This window comes from Salminus brasiliensis, chromosome 19 (genome assembly GCF_030463535.1).
Source record: "Salminus brasiliensis chromosome 19, fSalBra1.hap2, whole genome shotgun sequence".
Taxonomy (NCBI): domain Eukaryota; kingdom Metazoa; phylum Chordata; class Actinopteri; order Characiformes; family Bryconidae; genus Salminus; species Salminus brasiliensis.
The window spans coordinates 23,551,234-23,559,033 of NC_132896.1; positions in this window are offsets into that span (position 1 = coordinate 23,551,234).

Genomic DNA, 7,800 nt, shown 5'->3' on the forward strand with positions numbered 1-7,800 from the left:
AGATGGATGCCTCAGCAAATATGTCCCTCTTTATTACATGTGCTCGGTAGCACTGCTAAAGCAAGCGGTGCATAAACGGGTACGGACTGCCTGCGGTGATGCTCATCACTGAACGGATTTCTGAAAACAATATGCAACACAGTGTGTAAGCCTACAGGCAGGTAGGCTCAACTGGGCCTTTCTTCCCTTTCAGCCATTATGAGGCCCTCACTGCGTGGAGCTGTTGTGGGTTTTATTAAAATCCCCCACTTCGCCACCGAGGCTTTGCATTTATTCTGAAAACACAAAACTCAATAGTACAAACCACTGATGCAACGTGCTGTATGACAACGCCACTCCACAACTGCAGCAGTGAGTGGTACTGAGGAAGAGAAAATATAGAAACAATATCTCAATCAGAGATGGTTCACTCTTTTACTCACTCACAAAACGTACCTACTAAGACTACCTAGAGAAAGCCTTAGCTCAATCACATAATAATCGAAGGAATTCCAATATTGTCTCTATGCGCATCAGAAACATTACCCTTTTTATCTTATCAAAGTTTGGTGATACAAAAGCGTTTGGTAATACAAATGTTGAAATATAAAATGAAAATAGTTTAATCATAATAAAGGTCCAGTAACAGCAGAATGTAGGCAAAACGAAACATGCTGCAATGTAATGTTATTTTTGTTAATTTAACAAACTTTGAAGTAGCTGAATTCCTCTCCAATTCATACAATATATTGGACTGGGAAAATGCTATATTGAAATGGCCTTTTGTGCAATAGCCTCTTCTTTCTCTGTATGGATTATTACAGTCTTTTCAATAAACAGTTTTACATTGACAGCCAATACACAGTAGTGCTTCACGTAATAATTCTACTATTTGCCCTATGAATAACCCTTATTTCCACATTGACAATGCATTGAGGTTTTTTTATTAAGATGACCAGACATTTTCTGGACATGTCTTCTTTTTGGGTTTTAAAAAATGTATCCAGACAGGATTTCTATACTGTTTAAAATACCCAGGAATTCACTTTGATTTTACATTAGTGTTTTCCTTTTAAACACTTAACCTTCAACTTCTCTTTAAATCCCACCTTCTCTCCACAACAACTTGTCTATGTGTACTTGCAGCTATAGAATCATTGGCCAAACTGCTTGAGCGAGCATGAGAGACAAAATAGCAGGAGATGAACGCTATCTTGCAAAAACATTCTTACTTTTTGAAGCCGATGTAAAAAGCCACAAAATAAAGAACAACTACCAGTTTCAAATGATATTGTGACAAATGATTTCATGTCAAAGGATTTCAAAAAGTTACATATCTACATACAAAAAACAAACAAACAAGATAACGAAAACAATTTTTGGGCAGCGATACAATATCCAAATAACTTCATGTAATTCACAGATGTTAATTAAAATGAGGATTTTTTTCTAAATTCAAGCTGGATCACATTTAGAGCCATTGCCATACAAGTATTTATCCATAAATATTCAATCATACTACATGGTACTGCTACATAATCCATAGCCCTATTCGAATTGGATTAGTTTTTAGGGGGATGTCTGTAAAAAATATATTCTCAGTGACACCCCATCACATCCAGACAGCAATAGAATTTCCATAAGCTGAGTGAGTTTCTAGTTAATGTTGGCATCACATGATCGAAGAGGTGCTGATTCTTATTTCACTCTGGGACAAATTCAGTTTGTGTATAACTAACAGAGCATCTCTGATGGCTACACACACACACAGACTAATTACAGTGTGTAGCAGCAGTCAAAACCCCAATGCAAAGCAACATTGCCCTGGAAAGAGACAGATAGAAATGGTGTATCCAGGTGGGAATGAAATTGTCATATGACCTCTGAGTTCATTACAAAACAGCACCTAAAGCCCTGTTTAGATTGGATTAGTTTATCAGGGGGATGTCTAAAAAATTGTACTTGTCTTTTCAGTGACAAAATTCTCACATCTACATGGGAATAATTTTACCCGAGGATGTGTGAGTTTCTAGCTCGAAGGTTTGCAGTTGCGTAGTATACTTATACTTATACTTGCGCAGTATAAATACAATAGAATATCACAACGATATTCTATTATATCTATTTGGGCACACCCACTGCATCTTTACACCGAATCTATCTATCATGGCTGATATGTAAGAGAGGGAGTTCCAGTTACATCATAGCGCATTCCCGACATTATTAAAATTAGATACATAACAGGATTTCACTGCAGCATTTTTAAGTAACTGGTAGCTTAATAATCAAGGAGGTTAACCATACTGTACCATACAGTGAGGTATTAAACACACTATAAAATTATTTTTAAAATGCAGGATTTCCAAAAAAAATCAGTCCAGAATATCACATTAGGGAAATGATTAGCTAAAAACAGTGAACAGTAATAGTGAGTAATGGCTGATACTAAGCATTAAGGTACCACTGGAATAGAAAGTGTTATGCCTATATATAAGGACTAAACTCATTTTTATTAAACTATTTGAATGTAGCCAAATTTACCAGAGCACTGGAAAAGCAGAAAATGGCTGATGTACAAAATATTGCATTGTTTGTCTAAGGCAGCGATTTCAAGCATACCCCTTTAACACGTAATTCACTGTGATGATGAAGTGTGGCTTTAGCAGAATGTCAGGCTGATTATCACTTCGCAAAGCCATCAAATGGTACATCATAAGATGCGATCATCGATTATACTTATCCTCAAGTACTAGGGGGATTGAGCTCTTCTGTCTTAATGCATTCTCTATCGACCTTCATAGAGGGCTGCCATATTTCACAATAGAATCAATGCAGATTCGTCAGTTAATGCGGTATCTTCATATCACATTGAGACGATTGTCTTGCGAGTTTAAAAGCTTGGCCATCAGTTCTGTTTTGAATAATCAGATTACATGACAGCGTTTCACGAAGCAGGGAGATTAATCAGAGCTGTCAAGCTTTAAAGACTTGCGGAAGGAAAACAAGTGTGGGGAGCAGTGCCTTGGCGTTTGTAATGGCGGACTCTGTATTGATATTGATACAGGCCCAATTTCAATCACCGGCACAAAACCACACTCATAATGGGATGCTTTTATCTGTGGAGGTGGAAGTAATGAAGCGCAAGCCGTGAACTTCTCCTCTCCTGAGACCCTAGAATACAGAGAGCCTTTCCTCTTTCTATCTCCAGCCAGCTCACATATTGATGGGATTATGGCCAGAGACATGTTCAGCCATGCCCTGGAGATGGCGGAGATCCAAGCGAGCTGCTGCTCATCAATCAAAATGAAAGTGGAGCCTTTGAATCTGAGGTAGAAAAAAGAGGTTTGCAGTATTGGCTGTTCCACAGGTGCCAGGACATGGTGGGAACTATTTTGTAAGGGGTGTGTTCTATGCATTTACCTCTTTGTGGAAACCAAATGTCCCCAAGGTGATAAAATAGCTCCCCATTAAGTCCCTGTAAGAAATAAAGCTGTGCACAAAATAGCTGAAAGATTTCTGTTTGGTTGCAAAGGTTAAAATCATGGTTGGGTTAGGCAGGGCAGTACATAATACCTTTTACCTTTTTAGCTCTGGTGTTATACAAATGGCAAGTTTAATAGCACAAATAAAAACGCGAATTAGATGAATTAGATCAAATGCTTATTTAATGCTTATTTAAGTATTCACATCAGTGTATGGGACAAACAGTAGCTGCTTGTAAAGGCTTTGTATTTTAAAGACATGGGGGAACCAAAAATTCATGTGCTCTTTCTAATTAATTGCTCTTGTAGGTACATGATACACATACTAAGTATACCCCATCAATAACTTACCAATACATGACTGATACATTTCTCCACATTGCTCCTCTTTTGGTTCTGACCTTGGGTAACAATTCAGTGGTACCCTCACCAATCACAAAGATTTTTAGTTTATTCTTCCGACACGCTCACTTTTTCTCAGCAAAACTGTATGTTTGAGAGTGTGAGGGTCAGTTTAGTCTCTGTGTGATCAGGAGTCTAATGGCCAGGGGGAAGAAGCTGTTGCAGAGACTGTAGTGATGGAGGGATGAGTTGTGGTGTCTGCAATGCTGATGGCTTTGCAGATGTAGCTTGTGCTGTTAATGTCCATAATGGAAGAGAAGTAAGACCCTATTGATCTTCCCAGCTGTCTTTACTATCCAATGTAGGGTCTTGCAGTCAGATATGCTGCAATTCCCAAACCTGGAAGTGTTGCAGCTGTTCAGGATGCTCTCTACGGTGAGGTAGGGTTAAGAGGGGAAAGATGGGCTTTCCTCAGTTTTCTCAGTAAGTATTGGAACTGCTGAACTTTCTTGGCTATATAGCTGGTGTTGAGGGACCAGGTGAGGTAATCCATGAAGTGAATGTCAAGGAACTCAATGCTCCTGACAATCTCTACAGCAGAGCTGTAGTTCTATGAAAGACAGCTATATTTTTGTTATGTTTGCTTCATATGCTCAACCTACATATGTAGAGGAAATTGTCAGCTTTTATTGAAACTGTTGTTTTTTTCTATTTCTACCATGCTATTTTGCATAGATGGATAGTTATTATTATTATTATTATTATTATTATTATTATTACTATTTCATTATAACTCAAACATTATTAGATTTACAGAGTGACTAGGACTTAATTTTGTTTTCTCCCCAGAAATTCCCCACAAGGGGTGATACAAGCTTCCATGGATTGTTTCTCGCCATTATTGACTTTAAAGAAACCTGCACCAGCAGTAAACTGGCCCAATTTATGGTGGGCCAAATTTATTTGTCTCAATATAACAAAACCATATTAGAGGGCATGCCAGAGCAAGTGCTTATAGAATGAATAGTGAAAACAAATAAAAATGTTAAAACAATATTTTACTACACTTTCAAGAATTACTTTCACTTCTTGACAAGTACAAGAACATATACATGTAGTGCAGCTGATTATTTTTTAAAATACATTTTCTGTTTTATCAGAAGTCTCTAAACTCAAAATACAAGGAAATAGCAGGGCACCATGACCTATAGGGGAGGCTCTGCTCCAATCTACTTTGTGATGAGCAAATCTGTGTTTTATGGAGTCAACTCTAACTCTCAACTCATGCTTCTGGACTGAACCAGGACTATTATTAACCAGTTAATCTTCTTTAGAGTAGTTTTGTTTCTGGAGCAGAAGTGTTGGATTGTTTCTCTTTAATGCGGGTGAAGTTGGCTTCTTATTTGCCAGTTTCTTATTATATTTTTCTGTTCCTCCTTAAATGTTGCAGCCATTACTTCAACTGGCATACAGGAGTGTAATTGCTGTGTCATTTAAGGTGGAATGGAACATTTAAAATTCCTGTGAAAAACATCCGTTCCAAGTAATGTTTCTAGTCCTGGATTAATGCAACTCTTCTCCAATCTTTAAGAATATGCAGGACCTAGTTGTCCTCAGCAGATGTTTGATTGAGGCAAAAACATGATGTCTTTTGGAACCACAGCTTGTGCTTCCAGCAGCTTATCTGCAGTATGAATTTGTGTTGAGTATTTACCCTGTTTTTATCTGCCTGGTAGCTAGCTAACTTTAAGACGAGTCAGCTGTTTAAATAAATGCCACAAACATTCACAGGCTAAACGAGTTGAAGAGACAGGAATAATATTACTGAAATAAATCTTACTGACAGAAGTGTATATTTCTTGCTTTCATATTTCTGTTTAGTATTTTAAATCAATCACATCAGTAGTACCCACAATTCAGTAAGTCATTGTCAGTGACACAGTTAAATGCAGATGTTGCAAATGTTTAAGGCTCTACATTATGTTGGGCCTACATACTAAATGTTGCTTGACAGGCCTTGACAGGATTTTGGGGCATATTTAGCTACATCAGTAAAAAATGACAATGAGAAAAATCTTACAAAGATAAGAATACAAGGTGTGTGTGCTTATATCTTTGTTTAACTCTTCAATTCTGGATACTCTACAGAAAATAAATGCCCCCAGAAAAATGAAGATGGAAAACCAAAAAATATTGCAGCTGTGCTTAATCAGTATAACAGTAAAATGCTTTTATGCAGAAGAAAACCTTTTTATGTCCTTTTTTTAAATTGCTTTTCTTACTAAAAGTAAAATTAGTTATAGGTTTAATATGAAAAGATGTATACAGACGTTTGTTTTAATTTAATTTAAATTTAAGTGCACATCATCTACAGATAACACCGTTGATGTTAAGGCACCGTTACTGTTTATTTTCTTCTTGTAATATATTGGGAAAGCCAAAATGTTGCATGTTCAAAGGTTCTGACACATTTATATGTTTTACCTCATCCAATATATTCCAAAACTCAGCATAAAATAGAAATTGTGCTCTAAGATTTGGAGACAATTACCAATTTAAATGTGTTTCCAACATAGAACTTAACTAAATTTCTACGTAGAAATTTAACAGAATATGTCATATGTGTGGTGCATGTGTGGAAATTGAGCTGCATAGATTCCATACATGCACTTCTTCAGACACTCTGATTTATTGCAGTAATGGTTTACACAGTCCATGCCGTGCAGCTAGCCAATGTTTCTTTGTTAGGATAGAGCTGTAGCATCTAATGTTTAATGTTGGTGTATAATCTGAGTTCAAACTTTAATCTGCCTAATTAGAAGGTTCTCTCTCATGACAGCCATTTGCCTTAGGTGCCTGTGCATGGCATTTACACCATAATTCAGTTAGCAGTAATCAGATTGGACAGAATCAACTATCAGGAACTTGTCTTAAGGCCAGTTACGGCAGGCAATGGCCCGTTTGTCTGCTGCATTCCATCGATAGGTCCGGCAAAGGCAAAATAGTCACTGTGGTGTGCGGTGGTTCCAGGAAATCCAAGCTGCCAGACCCGATGACCATCCATCTGGCATGTGACCTAAATATGAGGCAACATCTGCAAAAGAAAAAACGTTGCTTAATTCACATACTGACCAACTGCACAGTGCTGCTCCTGTAGCAAGCACCTAGTCTCTTGTGCACAAAAACGTGTCTCTGGAACTGCTGAAAACACACAATCTGCTTTTTCTTTAAAAAAAAAGGAAACAAATCTTGCAAAGTGGGGGAGTTTATGAGTCATTCTCTGGGCGAAAACAGGTGATGGACAGAGACTGACATGTTCGGTCAGTTGATAATCACAAGGTAGCACTTAAAGCAGGGAAGGGGTCAGCTTGCATCTAGTTGACATTTAGAGGTACAATTCAATTTCCTATGATTTTACTCGGAATACCATGGACCTCTATTCAAATAAAAAAAAATAAGCTTTTATTAAATAGCCACCTTCAGATTACGTAAACATGCTCCATTTGCATGTTCTATTTATGTACTTCCTATTAACATTCAGCCTGAAATTGCTTTTAATAATAATAAGCAATTAGGGTTCTTATAGGCAAACATTTTTTAAATAATTATTGTTGCTGTCATGGCGATTCCCTCCGGCACAATATAATTTTAGGAGTGCAGGAGAACATTTGCAAAAACAATTCCACTGTTTTTCCTAATTATCTTAAAACTTTGTAGTTTAGAGCTAGATAATGCTGTCAGAAATGGTAGATCTTGTTTGTAATGATATCACAGTAAACTGGAACTGTGATTGGTTTAAAATACTCTATGTCCACCACCATAGCTTCACCCAGTACTGCTGTTTTATATTGGCAGACACATGCAATTATACAAATGCCCTACTCTGCTCGCATTATTCACTGATCAACCATAATATTAGTGCCACCTGCCCAATATTAAATACACCCCCCTTGTGCCACCACAACTAATCTGACCATTCAGAGCATGGACTCCACAA